This window comes from Thermobia domestica, chromosome 13, assembly GCF_964235325.1.
Source record: "Thermobia domestica chromosome 13, izTheDome1.hap1.1, whole genome shotgun sequence".
NCBI classification, from domain to species: domain Eukaryota; kingdom Metazoa; phylum Arthropoda; class Insecta; order Zygentoma; family Lepismatidae; genus Thermobia; species Thermobia domestica.
In genome coordinates, this window is record NC_137466.1 from 207,483,522 (window position 1) to 207,500,474 (window position 16,953).

Below are 16,953 nucleotides of genomic sequence, written 5' to 3' on the forward strand. Positions count from 1 at the left end.
AGTTCACTCGGTTTGTTTTCTATTCGTCTCAAAATGCGTCACTTTACTAGTGTTCATGGGAAAGAATCCCTTTCACCTTTGTAAGTACTTTTTTCTTTTTGTTATAGTTTTCTTTTTGAGTGATTTTCTAATGTTAACAGTAAATTCATTTAAGTTAATAATACTCAATATTCATAGAATCAGTTCCGATCATAATAAGGCCCTTCTAAAACTGTTCATCGAAAGCCGCCGACCAGACGTTTGTTTTCTACAAGAAATAAGTTCTCTGCTTACATCTTTGGATTTTCTTACCAATTATCAAGTTATTATTAACCGCGACCAAGAGACTGGGGTTGCGATTTTGGTGCGAAAGGGTCTGAGTTATGATCGTGTTGTGTTAGCCCCTGAAGGAAGGGCTATACGTTGTTATATTCAGAACATTTGTTTTATAGCATTATATGGTCATTCTGGCTTTACACGTGCAAAAGAGAGGAATGAGTTTTATGCAACTACCATTCCTTCTTTACTTCCTCCGCGAATTCCTCATTGTATAATTGCCGGAGATTTCAATGCCATTGTTGATCCCCGAGATTCTCTGACGCCTACCACGCCTTGTCCTACTATGTCAGAGGTTATTCGTGTCCTAAAGTTAAAAGACGCTTTAGTTGTGTCAAACTCTAAGCATGTATTCACCCACTGCACTACTACGACGAAGAGTAGAATCGACCGAGCTTACATTTCAGAGAGTTTATGCACTGCGGTGATACAACAAAATACAATTCCAGTGGCGCTGTCCGATCATGCCGCGATTGAAATAGCCTTTAAAATGCCTTTCTTGCTACCACCGGCCCGGGGCCCTTCCTATTGGAAGATTAATAATGACATCATGTCTCGCCCGCAGGTTGTAGAGGAATTCTCGCGTCGCTTACCTTATTGGTGCAGCATGCAGCGGTACTACCCCTCTGTTATTTCCTGGTGGAATTTATATTGTAAACCTAAATTACGCAGTTTTTTTCAATGGCAAGGGCGGGTCGCGAGGGAAGACGACCACCATTTACATGAATTTTTATATCAAGCTCTCTGTGACTTTTGGAATGCTCCGCCTTCGCTGGAGAACCTGGCTTGTATTAACGGTATCAAACACCGATTGAAAACTATTTACTCCCACACGTCGATTAGTGCGTATTTGTCTGAAGACTTTTATCATCGCTTTCCGGAGGAGACTATAACTATTTATCATGTTGATTGGATTTTGCGACAACGGCGTTCCACCGCCATTCATTCTCTCATTCTGGGAAATGGCACTACTACTACTAATTGTTCGCAGATTTTACAAGAATTCACGCGCTACTATACAGACTTTGCACGTGCGCGTCCCATAGACTACTCATATGCCCTGGAGTTTTTGTCCACGTTATCTCACCATCTCACGGATGACGAGTGTCAGACATTGATCAATCCCATTAGTGCGGAAGAAATTTTCGCAGTCCTCAGGCGGGCAAAGGGCCGTAGTGCCCCCGGAGAAGACGGATTAAATATCCAGTTTTATAAACAGTATTGGTCTCACCTCAGTCCCTCTCTTACCGCTTTATTCAATGCTTGGTTACGAGGCGAAGCAGTGGGTCGTAATACCGCTATCTTAGTCCTCATTCCGAAATCCCGCGCAGCGCATTATGTTCAGGACTATCGACCTATTTCTTTATTGCCCGTCGATCTTAAGTTGTTCACTAAAGTGCTTACAGCCCGACTTCGACCAATCATCCGTCACTACATTAGTCCTTATCAGGCAGCACTCCATGCTACGCATAACCTTTCCTATACTCTTCGCTCTTTGCGCGATATTTTTGCTTATTTTCATTTTCGGCAGGTGCCTGCGGGCGCATTAGCTGTAGATTTAGAAAAAGCGTACGACAGTTTAGATCACAGTTTTTTGTTGCAGGTGCTGGAAGCCTGGAGGTTTCCTTTAGCCTTCCGCACAGTCATTAACAATTTATATACCACGGCCAATTTCCGTATACAGATTAACGGACACCTGTCCCCTCTTATTCCGCTGAAACGTGGATTAAGGCAAGGATGTTCTTTGTCAACGATACTTTTTGCACTCGCATTAGATCCTTTACTTCGACAGTTGGCCACCCTGCACTCCCCTGGACCCTCCCGTTTCTTGAGTCAAAATATATTCGGGTATGCGGATGACGTCACCATCACCGGCGTGGATCCTGTTCGTATGGCGCGGGTTTTTGCAGTGTTGCAACGTTTTGCACTTTGTTCCGGATTACAGTATAATGTACAGAAAACTAACCTATTACAGTTCAATGGTTTTCATTTACCTGCTAACGAGCCTGGGGTGCCGTGTGTACCCCACGTCACTTCCTTGAAGATCTTAGGTATCCCGTTTACGTCACAACCTACTCCCCTTTTCGAGGAGACTTGGTCCCCGTTGTTGTTACAAATTCGCCAGCTTTTGTTTTCTCAGCGTTTCCGTCGCCTTCATTTAATTCATCGTATTCACTTTATCAATATTTACATTGCACCTAAGCTGTGGTATCGGGCTCGAATTTTCCCCTTACCGGAATTGTTCGCTAAGCGGTTTGACTCCTTATTCCTATGGAATATATGGCGTGGCTTCTATTTTCGTATCCCACGTGCAGGACTCTATCTTCCCCGTTCACAGGGAGGGCTGGGTCTAGTACATCTCAGATTGAAATGTCAAACTCTGTTTATGCTCGACTTCTATGCTGCAGTTGCTATTAACGAATCCTTCACACAGCAATGGATACGATGTTTTTGGCCTAGTTATGAATTACCTGTGATCCCCCCGTTTATTAACTTTGCTGATTGTTGTCCGGAGTACATTACTTCACTAATACGTTATTGGACATACAGTGGTGTGGTCCTCTGCCCTACGGGATACAATTCTCGCACTTTGTACAACTTCCTTCTCTCGTTGACTAACGATCAGATTATTCTCCGAATTCCTCACCGATATCCTCAGACTACGTGGTCACAGGTATGGGCTAATATCTCTGCCCCGGTATTACCTTCATACCTACAGGTTTAATGGTTTCAAGTGGTACATCAGTTGGTGCCTACGCGCGCTCGTTTATTTGAGCTGAAACGTGTTCCTGACCCACTGTGTTCTCGATGCGCCAAAGAAGATACACTATCCCACCGGTTCGATCAGTGTGTGGGTGCTCCAGCTATCTGGAACTGTCTCACGTCCTTCTTAGGACGAATTTGTCGTCGACCTCCACACCAGTTCACAGTATCCTATGTTTTGTTTCCGGATTTTCGTTATTTTCCACAGACCAAACACCACGCTGTGCTTTTTCTACTGGCGTGTACAATTGTGTATATCCATCGCCATGTACCTTTGCTGGATGCTCGCACCTACTTGGATTTTTTAAAACGCACTCGCCGAAAGCTCTTTTCCCCCGAGTTGGACAGGCAGTATTTTAATAGGTTTTTAGAAGTGGTGTTGCAGTAATCTCCTTTCTTCTCGTAAAAAAAAAAAAAAAAAAAAGCTACAACTCATGATGTAGGGTTATCTTTTCGTTTTTATTTATTTTTTTTTTTATTTTTCTCGATTATTGTTATACTTTACAATTTCCTTTTCTTGTATGTAAGACATATTGTATTGTATTGTATTATATTGTATTCCTAGGAGTCAGTCTGGTCCTTTTCACTTTTTGTATAAAGACAAGCACATGGACAATAAAACTAGTAGCTCAGTGGGAGAACGTTCACCTCTGGTGCTTGGGGGCCGGGTTCGATCCCAGACCCCGCCAAGTGGATTTTGTGATGGAGAAATACCGCGTGCTTGGGTTTTCTCGGGGTTCTCCCGTTTCCTCCCACTTTCTTCATTCCACCATTTCATTCATTTCTCATCACCACCGTCTCCTTTAGCCTAATCGGCATAACCGTGGGACGTAAAACTCAAAGATTTCATTTCATTTTTTCATTCCATTTGCATTAGAGACCTCCTCGGGGCGAAAGATGGTCTAACGCCATATATATATTTGGTAAGTTACACTAATAATTCACACGTTTAACCTTTTTTCACGTCTAGTGTATTCCCCATGCTGTTCTAGTTAATAATTTCATCTAATATTGCATAACTATACTGCAGTTTTCCAGTTCAATATATATATATATATATATATATATATATATATATATATATATATATATATATATATATATATATATATATATATAATAGTTTTATCTGCAACATACGTAAAAAAACGTGTATTGGTATTCGTTGAACCCATTAGCAACGCATCATGTAGGATATTATTTTTCTCTAATGGTTATGCACTCTAGAGATTGCAAAATATGCTGAAATCAATTGTAAGCGGCTCGAGTTTGTCCTAGCTATCAGTATCGCTATCTCTAACTACATAAAAGTAAAACTTGACAGTTGAAATACTTAGGATCGGAATCAACAGGTTTTGAGAATGCAAGACCTGTTCGAATCCCGTTCAGGACGTGCATTGTCTCTTGAGAATCGATTCGTTATCAACGTTAAGTTCCCACTGTGTCCTAAGGCCTAAAGGGCATAATTGAGAGACGTGAAACTAAAAAAATGAGTAAATTCTACAATATAATATTGACGATTAACGAAAGAAAAAAGAAAGAAAGACATGATAAGATTTATAAAACTTACAAAAGAAATATCTAGTATTATTTAAAAAGAGAAATATAAAAGTAATCAAAATATGGAAATCTTAACTCTGACATCCGTAATAATGTTCAACAAATGTAGTAATCCAAACGTACGCTTTTAAGCAAGTAATAACCCATAATGATGCGTTGATAAACTGAATTCGTTAAGTCAGTGCAATGTGTTAACTCACGATCCGTATCGATAAAGCTGTCTGACACGTAAGGCATCTAGTAACATAAAAGACAGAATATTTCCACTTTATTCGCTTACTCGCATTCCCACTGTCGCTGACGTGCTTGCTTCCTCACGCGCCCATCAGCTTTGCCCTTCCCTAACTCGGTTAGGTAGAATTCATGCTTTATAGTGAATATTTAGCTCAGATTGGGTCGTGTTTACTAAACTTTTTCTTTACTGGATGTGGCCGCACGACCTATGTGATGCAACGGTTAAACCTTTCTAAAGTGAATCTTCACCCATGAAAGCAACCCTCCATGAAAAAGAACAGTTTATAACACCGTAGTAGTCCATTTCCTGCAGAAAGAAATCGTTCTGCGAGCGATTTACGACAAATAATATTAGGCCCCTTATGAAAAGTTTTATTATTCAAACTTAATCAAATATATATGCCAATATATATATGCCCGTATATCTATCTATCTATCTAGCTAGCTAGCTAGCTATAGATAGATAGATAGATAGATAGATAGATAGATAGATAGATAGATAGATAGATAGATAGATATTGTGAAGTGTTTTGTATGATGATTTTGAAGTGTTGGGAATTAAAATATAAAATTCAACTGTATCGCCACTAGCAGAACGATTAGGGTCTGTGTTTAGCGTATACTATCCAACCATTCTGACCCAAACTCTGTGCTCCGAACAGTTTAGTCCAATAACTATGCAGTCGGCCTTGTTGGTATATCGAAGCCAACACTGAGACTAACCTATCGTTAGATAACAGTCGATTGAACTAACTGAATTCGAACCTAGAAAAATGATATATAATTGTCGTTCCCTAACAGAGACATCTATGAATTGTAGGGCAAAAACGATGTGTAAATGTCCAATGTAGGCCATGGTATCGATCCCATAACCTGTTTTATAATGAAATTGTGTGGGGGGGAAGAACAGTTTTAGATATTATTAAGAAGAGGAAGAGAAAGTGGTTGTGACATTGGATAAGAAAGAACTATATCATGAGGGAGGTGCTCGAGGGTATTGTAGTAGGAAAGAGACGGAGGGGGCGAAGGAGACTACAATTAATGGACGATATCAAAACAGAAAATTCGTGCGTGAAGACGAAGAGGTTAGTGAAAGACAGTGGAGCATGAAAGGAAACTTCTCAATTGCGGCAAATGACCAGACAATAATGACAGAATACCTACGGCAATGATGATGATGGACATTAACTTTGAAAATTACCGGTATGTTTCTTCTGAATGCAGTACTAATAACGTTTCTAGTAATGAGGAGGATAATGTTAAATTATAGGTCTAGTTTGAGTCAGCATGGTAATAAAGGTATCGGATTCAGAGGCTGAAGTAACTGGTCATTCAGACAATATCGTAAAAAGGTAGAGACTGACATATTTGGTCTATCAAGAAAGACAAGAACAACATTATTGTATGTTTACTAGGGATGGGCAAAACCGGTTCGGTTTTTCACCGAAGCTGGTTTCGGTGAAAACTGTTTTGGAAAACACACAAAACTATTTCTGTGGAAACGGAATCGGTTTCCGGAGAACAATGAAACACTATTCTGGTCAGCAGTTTTGGGGGAAACTAAAACCGGTTTTAGAGAACAGCGGAACCGGATTTGAAGAAAACCGAACCGGATCCGGTGAAAAACTGGACTAGTTTTGGAGAAAACCGAAAACGTTTTCGATGAAAACTGAACCGCTTTCGATGAAAAACTAACCGTTTTTGAGAAACCGAAAACGATTTCAGCGAAAAGCCGGTTTCTGAAAATTTTCGGAACCAGTTTCGGTTTTTCTAAAACCCGGAAACCGAAAAACCGGTTTTTGTGTCCATCACTAATATTTACATCATGTTAGAAGGACGTGCATGTATAGTTGTGAGGTTATCAGTAACTTCGTTTTAGTATATGATGGTGTATAATATATGTATTAGCCAATAATAATGGTGTATAATACATAATTCATTAACCAACGGAGGGTTAATATACAGGAAGGACCATCTATCTTAATATGCCCTTGTAACTTGGACAAAATATCGCTGAAGTTTTATATCGACCAAACATTACTCAAGTGACATTCTTTGACTACGCTGTGATTTCACAAATTTAACATGTTGCCAGCCTAATATATCTTTGTAATTTTAGAAATTAGGATCTAGATTTCTGGGCTTCGACATCTATGGCCATGTTAGCTCGCTATGTGTGAGGGTGACGTCCCTCGGTGATCACATTGTCTGGAGAAAGGGAATGAAGAAAGGATTGGGGAAAGAAGGAAACGGCCTGGGACCTATATGTTAGGTACCATCCCGGCATTTCCCTGGTGGGAATGGGAAAATCCAGGAAACCTTATTCCGAATGGCTGGCCTTAAAATGCTTTTTACACTTTTTCGACTGAGTACCCCCACTGGGAATCAAACTCGGAACCGCTCCCACCAAACGCGATAGTAAATTTGTATTTTCTCAAATAGTACTACATTAGGTTATTACATATTTCAAAAAATGAAAAAAATGAAAGTTATACGCCCGACGGTTATGCCGGTTAGGCTAAAGGAAGCAGTGATGATAAAAAGTGAATGAAATGAAGAAAGTGGGAGGAAACGGGAAAACTCCGAGGAAACCCACGCACATAGTTTTTGTACACCACAAAGTTCATTTGGCGCGAGCTGGGATCGAACCAAGGACTCCCTGCACCAGAGATGAACGCTCTACCACTGAGCCACTACAGCCCCTAGATATTTTAAATCTACATGTAAACCAAAAACACAAAATTCCATACTTGTCATCAATGTTGGAAGGACGCTACAGTGACAAACATCAAAAAACAATCGAGTTTTCTAGGGTTCCACAAGTAATAACGCAAATGAGACGGATATTATAATCCACATGCGAAATATCTTAATGTTAAACACTGGGGTCATGATATGATATATATTCTTTGCATAAGTAAAAGAAAAAAAAAAAACTTACAAGAAATCTAAAATTTGACTTTTTCAAAGAACTTTATTTCGAAAAAGTGTTTAAGTAAGTATCACATCGAATTACGTATATAGTTTTCAATACATATAAAGATCACAATGCCGTAAACAGTAATTTGATATTTCAAACCATTCGCAAGTATGAAAAACAAGGATAAAATCTGATATATTGCTTAAAATGGCGTATTTCTGGAATCTTTTATTATTTTTTATTCACTTCGCTACTATAAGATTACAACAATATTTTCGGGTAGATGTAATTACACTAAGTTTCTCGAATTATAAAATTTTAATCAGTGATGCCAACTTTAACAGTTTTTACCTTATCTTTGGCGTGGGAGGTTTGGGTTAGATTCCCGGCGGGAGCTCATGTGGTTCGGATTTCACGTTAATCAGTAGGTCCACGTCTCATATAGCCTCGCTGCTGAACAGAACGTTAAACTCAAAATCAACTCAACTCAACTTTTTACCTTATCTCCAGAAAGATTTAAGATATCAAATTGTAAACGGCATTGTGATTTCTAGATTATTTATAGATTATTTCTATTTCAAGTGTACTCTCGGAAAATATGTGAAACATACTTCGGTCACACCCTCGCTGCTCCCTTACGGAGGAAATCTTCCCTTTTCTTTTGGGGAAAGAAGTTAATGACCTCGGCTGTGTTGTGAATTTGTCATGCAATCGTTTGGTCTTGGCGAGTGAAGATCGTAGGATCCTTAGAATGACTAACAAAAGAGTATACAGCGAAGCCCATAAGGTGTTTCAGTAAGGTAACCCTATCCGCATCCAACTATTTAATGATCTTGGCCACACCATCTTATGGGCTTTCTTTTTCGCATCTCTTTCGAGGGAGGTACGAAAAACACACCTCAACATCAGCGCCAGTGGGGGCACACTTGAAATAGAATGCTTCTAACCATCTATTGGGTGAGGTACATTCTAACCATCTAAGCAGTTTTTCGAAATAAATACTTTTCAAAAATAATAAAATTTTCAATTCTCTTGCACCTTTGTTCGTATTCATTCGAAACCTGTCATACCTTGAACATTGTATTAGACACTAAAGTTCTTTGGAAGTGCATTGTCCCATCTGTCTCATCAGCGATATTACTGCTGTGGAGGCTACAAAAATTTGGATGTTTGCGATGTTGTAGCGTCCTTAGTTTGCAACACTGCATGACAAATGTGATTTCGTTTTACATGTAGATTTAAAATAGGACGGGCCGCGGTTGCTCAGTGGTAGAGCGTTCACCTCTGGTGCTTGGGGTCCCGGGTTCGATCCCAGCCCCGCCAAGTGAACTTTGTGGTGGACAAACACCGTGTGCGTGGGTTTTCTCGGGGTTCTCCCGTTTACTCCCACTTTCTTCATTCCACCATTTCATTCATTACTCATCATCACCGTCTCCTTTAGCCTAACCGGCATAACCGTGGGACGTAAAACACAAAGACTTCATTTCATTTAAAATAGGACATAATAAGCTGACGTTGTACCATTTGAAAAACAAAATACAACTTTATGTTTCATTTGCAGCACTGTTAACGGTATTATATCACAGAGTATGCCGAATAATATCCCCTGCCGATATCTGAGTTACAAGAGCGTATAAAAATGGTCCACCCTATATATCTTTATGTGTCTTTAAATTTCTGTGGGCTCTCAAGAACACAAACACAATGTACTAGTGACTACAAACCAAATTATTCGAAACAGACCGTAGAACTGATGACAAGAGACCGTATTTTCTTCGACATTTTATTGTCTGTAAACAAAGTGGCTCAATCGACTCTCCAAATCCAAGACTCGAGCTTTTCAAAAACTAGATTACTAGCTAAAATACGAGACCTTAGCTGTACTCTTTTCTGTCCTACTTTTTTTCATGTCATTTTTATAGTATACTTGCTATGCTCGTTTATTTCACATTGAAGTTACGGCAAAAAAGACTGTTGTGTTTAGAATGTTTAAAATATGGAAAGAGAATTGGATCCGAGTAGCAGTTGCCTAAAACTAGAAACTGGATATTGTATGAAAATGAAACAAGTTATTTTGTTTTATCGTAAACAATGAATTTTACTTCGTGGTGTGTAATTCCGATTACCAGTTCCTTCAAGTCATTAAGGATTCAAAACTTAATTATATATATATGGGCACATTCGAAAACAGATACCAGGTTAAACTATCTGTAGAATTTCGAAGTTGAAATTTTCAAAAAAATATAATTGCTGTTACTTTTTCCTTACTTTGCTTTTCATTTTTATATTTGTGATGTCCAGAAAATGTTTACTATTTCAGTGCATGAAATAATAATAATAATAATAATAATAATAATAATAATAATAATAATAATAATAATAATAATAAAATAATGTTTTTCTTGACTGCCGAGGATGCGATACCAAACTTACAGATTCCGATGCAAATTTAAATTTGTTTCGCATTTAGCTATGCAAAAATCTAAATCTAAAAAACCCGCTGATATATATATATATATATATATATATATATATATATATATATATATATATATATATATATATATAGGGTGTTTCAAAAGTCCCCTGACATAGAGTAACTCTGTTATTATCAGAGCTACACCAAAATGTAAGAGGGGAAACAGTCTCCAAATGCAATGCTTTCAATCTAAAGTAAAGAATTTTTTTTAATTGGACGAGTCGTTTGGGCTGTGCATTCTTTATGCGCCCAATGTTAAATGCAAATGCAAAGTTGCCACTAATAGAGGGGTTGGGGGACGGGAGGGAGATAAATTTTGTAAGTGTATGGTGAATGGGAGGCATGTTTGAAATGGGAGCTGGCCATCAACACGTTAGTGTAAAAGACAGTAACTTCATTCACTTATGATATAGGTTCAGGTAAATGGCAATAAATGAAAAAAAACTTCAAATTAGATTGAAAACAAATTTGGAGAAGGTTTCCTCTTTTACATTTTGTTGTAACTCTGATAATAACAGAGATATCCTAATAACAGAGGTACCTCTGATAATAACAGAGGTATGTCAAGGGACTTTTGAGACACCCTATATTAATATATATATACTGTTGTTGACATTCGGTCGAAAAAATGTGTATAAAAAGCTTTTTCAGACCAGCCATCTTGAATGAGGTTTTCGTGGGTTTTCTTCATTCACACCAGGCAAATGCCGGAGTGAACTAATTTATAGATCCCAGGCCGCTTCCTTCCTTCCCTTTAACAAGCATGCTTGCTGACGGACGTCATCCCTCATATCTGACGAGATGGGTGACAGTTCAGCACTCTTGAGTAGGGAACATAGATTGGGACCGTATAAACGTAGGATTTCGTTAATGGAAAAATGAATCTATCTTAACTGCTACAAAAGTGTTGATCATGTGAATGAACTTTTGCGAGTATGTGGGTGGAATCACGGGGTAAAATAAGGAGTTAACCTGCTTATTTCCTAATGTAGTGTGATCAAAAGTAGAATTTCCATTGAAGAAATAAGCAATCTGCAATTTTGTTTTTTGTAGATTATTCGTTTTTTTTTAAAAAGTTCAACTTAAGATTATTTAATAATCTTATTAATGAGATATTCAATTAGAAATAGCTTCACTCTCCAAAAATAAAGGCAGACTACGTTTATTCTTTCAGTTTAACGTCACTCGATTATTCCTATTAGATTAAGGGAGATGGATGATTAACGTAAGTAAATGATGATGCAATAATTGCTGGAATGGGGCTATGGGATTAAATGGGAGTGCCTGAGGAAACCCACGGACACGATGTTTTGCACCACAAATTTACGTGACCGGGAATAGAACCAGAGACCCAACACATCAGGAGTAAGTACTGTACACTGTGCCACCTTATCCTCCAAAGGCAAGCTACAAAAAGATTCCTTAGGGACATTACATTGATAGGTGAATCTAGTGGCGTTGTCAGAGGGAGCATGTTGGCTGGTGTTTCCTGTGACAACGTCTTCCCTGACTTCTTCAATGTTATTGGTATTGTAATATTACATACACTTTGAGGAGGACAGACTACCGGCGGGACTGGGATGTATGCAATATCCAAGGAAAGCGGGGGTTCGGGTGCCCTCCCCAGGAAAATTTTTAAAGAAGTATTCGTACATTGGATTTTAAAGCATTTTTGACTTAAAAAGCAAACAAAAACCTGAAAATTTCTGTATTTCATTTTGATCTTTGATAGTTTAGTTTTTTTTTTTTTAAATGTAGTATTAAAATACACATACACACACCTTGTACTGTTTGTTTCTTTATTCAAATAGTAAAATTCAACCTTGTTTGATAATTTTAGTTAAATATAAATGATCCCAAGTGTATATCAAGAACAAAATAATGATAAAAAGATAGTGTGAACACTCAGAAACAATAAAATTTTGAAAATAGGTTTTAGGCCTACTGGCCAAAAGTAATGTAAATAAAACTCAACAATGTGTAGTTAAATTTTTTTTTTCTAGTTAAGCTTAACTCTCTTTTCTGCTCGCTATCTAAACAAAAACAGTTTGTTACTTTATAATTTATTCCACCATCATCTTTATAAGGCCAAATACTGGCTATTTTTTTTTAACAATTGGAAACAAATTTTTGTGCTACTTTTTTCATATTTACTTTGTCTAACATTGTTTTGTGAACATAGCAAACTACTACATGGTTGTGCCTCTTTTGGGTCATAGTTGATCTAAGGTACTTGAAATATTGACGGGACGAATATCGTTTTACAAATATTAGGAGGGACACGTCCCCAGCGGGATTGACGCCCGTGTATTGTAAGGTCAACTAATGTAAAAGAAAGTACCCTCTTAGGTACCCAAAAGAATAACTGCAACATCAAAATTTTTTCATCCTTCCCTCAAGAAATTAAAGCTGCTCCATCACTGGATTCAAGCGCATTTTTTTAAAATAAAAGAAATTGTATTAATGTACAATCGAACAGGATTTAGATGGGCAATCTTAGCCACAACGTATAGAAATTAGATATTCTTTTCATAATGATTAGTGAATTATTATCATAATTATTATGTGGGCTCAGATAAAAAGAAAATAAAAAAAAAAGTGTTTCAAAGAACCTCAAAGAAAAATGAAGTGTTTTTAGAAACTAGGTCCTTTGCCGAAGAAAGTAAACATGGCAATATATTTCATATTATAATAAGAAGAATAAGATGGACCGAATGTGTGCTTACGATGCTTACTATGAACAGCGAAAATTCGAAATACTACTTACTAAGCAACTGTTAAGGACTTTTAAAAATAGTTCGTCTTCTAAAACTGGAATTAAAGAATTTAGTGGTTCCTTTCAAATAACTTAAACAACAAATTCAGTACCAACTCATCACTTATTAATTATTTTTCGTGTATATTTATATTATACATAAAACCACAGTTTGACAGAAAAAAATTGCATTTCCAAAATTGGAACATGAATGCGGACTGACATCTGTCGATGAAACTGAAAATTACATACCTGTATTTATTCCTTTGCTATTGTAGCAATATCTAAGACAACGGCGATGAAAAAAGTGAAACTCTTTTTTTTTTTTATATTCGTCAAAAGAGCGCGTCGTCACTGAACTAGAGAGTCGGCGTCGGAAAAGCAACCGTCTTCGAAGCGTCAGCGCGGCGAAGGATACGCATCGACTGTCCAGAATTCCAGCCTGGAGCGTGATTTCCCTCCAGACTTCGCGCAGGTCAACTAGTGACCTCACTTAGGAACGGGAGTTCTTCCCCCTCTGTACTCTTTACGTACGACGGCTAAGTTCTGTAGCTGCGCGTCGCGGATACATCATGATAGCCGAAAGATTATGATGTTTGGCGCGATGCAAATCACTCTCTCTCTCTCTCTCTTTCTCCGCCCGCGATCGTTTTGCACAAAAACTCAGAACACATGTATATACAAACCGCAAGATGTTTAATCCCTAAATCACCATAAATATTATCCCACCTGAGGTTCGCTCTCTGATTAAAATTTAATTGAATGTAAAGCACAGTTTAAACATGTATCGCCACACAAGCTTAAAAGATCGCAAATTGTACACGTGGTGCCACAATAAGCGTAACCATGCCAATGTTGGTTGAATTTATTCACAGATACGTAAATGTCAGGCTAATGGTATCTAAGTTTTGAAAAAAAAATACGAAATGAAATCTTTAAGTTTAACGTCCTACGATTACGCTCTTTAGACTAAGGGAGACGATGATTAAGGCAACTGAATGAAGATGGAAAATGGTGGAATGGAAATCTGGGCAGAAAGGGAAGTACCCCCGAGAAAACCTACGGACACTATATTTACACCACAAACTTACTTGGCCAGGGATCGAATCAGGGACCCGATGCACCAGAGGTAAGAACTCTACCATTGATACACCAGTAGAATAATCTCCACTTGTACCCCACTTTCAATTACTGTGTCGCCTTTTTCAATTAGTTTCTGTACTTACACTTTTGGTACTTTTTGTACATACTGTCGTTGAAGTCATGAATATTGTAATTACTCTAAGTACTCTCATTGAAGTAATAAATTGAAGTACAAAGGTTCAATTGTAATTGAACTTGAATTATTACGGCTTTTTTTACCGGTACTTTAGGTACAATTACTGACATGTAATTATGCTGTACCGGATCGTAGTCTCATTACTCCGTTGTTGCCTTTTTTGCGTATGTAACATTGAAAGTACTTAGTGTTTTGTACTTATACTCACTATCTGTAACTAGTATTACTATGTCTACTTACTGTATTGCCCTTTGAACATATGTAACCTCCAAAGTACTTACACTTTTATTACTTGTATGCAACTTACCTTTTCACGTATGTAGTTTTATTGCCGAACTGTAATTGAAGTTCATAAGTACTCGTAATGTACCTTTTATTTGAATTAAACTTGTGATAGTATGCTAATTACTAACCTTTTGCCATTAATATTAACATACGGCTCAAGGACAATTACTTACCCTCCATACTCACCCTTCCAGGACAGCAGGAAGCATTTTTTCTTCTTTGAAGACCATTAATTTCCAAGGTCAAAACCTGGTCGGTTTAACTGCTTCTTACTCTCTTATATTCATATACGGAGTTGATTTGTATGTAAGAAATATAATTAGTGATCTTTTGTAATTGTTTGGTAGGGATTATCATATTTCTACTTTTACATAAGTTCAGAATAATTTTGTTGCGTGTAATGACAACATTTAAGTACATAGGGTATGTATAAAGAATTAGTAATAAATTAATTTAATATTTAATTGTATTACATGGATGTGATACAGCATAGTAATTCTCTTTACTTGGTTGGAAGAGAGGGGAAAAAACGTGAATGAATTCTTTGGCGATTAGCACGCGGAAAGACGGAACGGAAAAAAAGGATGAAAAAATCATTTGTTTTTTCTTTGGCGCAACTGAATAAGGTCGCCGAGGGTTTATGTTAATTTATTTTTTGTTTCGTATTGTTTTTGAGGAAACTTACATCTTTGAAATGTCTGCAGAATGTAATTTATATGAACTCATGTGAATGTACCACCATAGTCGCTTAGTTATATCTATTAAGAAAACGATTATACAGGTACAATACGAAGCAAAAAACCTGCAACATGAAAGTTTAAGTTCATTGTGAAACTACGCCAACAACATAGGCAACCAACCTAACGTCTTTGTGGCACTGATCACGCCAGGATAACCTTCGGCTTCGTCCCCCTGCACACTTCGTTTGGAGCAAGAAATGCATAGACCACGTGACTACAAACCACAAATTTCTCACAAGATGGAGTAATAGATTGAGGTTCTTCTCATTTCTCTTCTCATTTTACATCCTCAGTTTTAAAGAGAGAGAAAGAAAAAAAGGTCAACGTGATAAAAACTAAATAAAGAGGAATATGCGAAATATAAAGGAAAAGAAAACGTGCGCATATATTGACAAATGACACATGCACTTCAAAGGAGACCACCTCAAATTTTGTTATGAACCATATATAATAATTGTGAGAATCAGCAAACCACAAAGACATAATTACACACAGTAAGTGTTATATAACACATATTTATTTAAACAAATAAAAATGCTCGCAGAAAGCTAAAATGTCTTTAAAATCTCAACCATAACTGAAACAAGAGATTACTTCCCTATTGGTTTTCTTCGTAGCATCCATCTACATGGAGAAATGAGAAAGAGAGAACATCTTAAGAGATTCGCACGTATACAATATCGGAAACTGCTAAATGGAAAAAATTACAGTCTTTGGATGGGATTCGAACCCAGAACCATAGTATTAGAAATCCCACACTCTACCGATGTAGCTAGTCTGACAGTAACACCCTGTTCCTCCATCATTACCTATGAAAGATGGAATGGAGTCGGCAGAAAACTACGTCTAACATGTCCACGACAGACCGCCTATAACCTATGTCTAATTGGTACTTTAAAAAGCTAGTTCTACACGTGCATAGAAAAGTAAAATCAAATGAGTAGTTAGTACACATCACTTTGTCTGTCTCACTCTATCTCTGACTATAGAAATCGAGGAAGAAGAAAAAAGTATAGAGGTGAGAACACAGGAAGAACAAGCAAAAATATAAGTTGCAGGAAACTGAATATCAAGGAGAGAGAGAGAGAGAGACATAGAGACAAAGAGAAAAATAGAGGGAACGGAGCAAGTGATTTAATATACATCGGAAAAGAAGGTTCACAACTGTGCTATAAATTTAATGTATTGAATACTCTGTTTCTTCTAAATTGCTTGCTAGATGACAAATATTAATTTGTAAAAACGTAGCAAATGCCCGCGTTGTCTTGTTTTCTTACTGTTTCAGTAATAGTGGAAAATGTGGTTTATGCAACATAATAAATTACTAATTTTCCCACAACAACCATGTAGATGTTGTTGATGATTTTGAGTTTAACGTCCGTTCAGCAGCGAGACTATATGAGACGTAGACCTACTTATTAACGTGGAATCCGAACCGTATGAGCTGCTGCCGGGAATCGAAGCAACCATGTACTAAGCAAAAGTAAGAAATTTCTAAGCAAAAGAAAAACTGATCAGCAAAATACATAAAACGATAGTCCTGCAAACTATTACTTAAAGAGAATTTATTGTAAAATCAATACATCCATGTGGCGGTATATAGTCGTAAAGTGGTTAGAAAAC

The 16,953-nt window shown here is 37.4% G+C and overlaps 1 protein-coding gene across 1 annotated transcript in view; it reads right to left on the reverse strand.

Annotated features, from left to right (window-relative positions):
• The window catches only part of LOC145668977 (calcitonin gene-related peptide type 1 receptor-like), a 789,948-nt gene extending 776,510 nt beyond the window's left edge, over positions 1-13,438 (reverse strand). Inside the window, exon 1 of the mRNA XM_081737282.1 lies at positions 13,279-13,438. The gene's annotated coding sequence lies outside the window, so the exon portion shown is untranslated. The remainder of the gene's footprint in view (positions 1-13,278) is intronic.
• Positions 13,439-16,953: the final 3,515 nt, after the last annotated feature.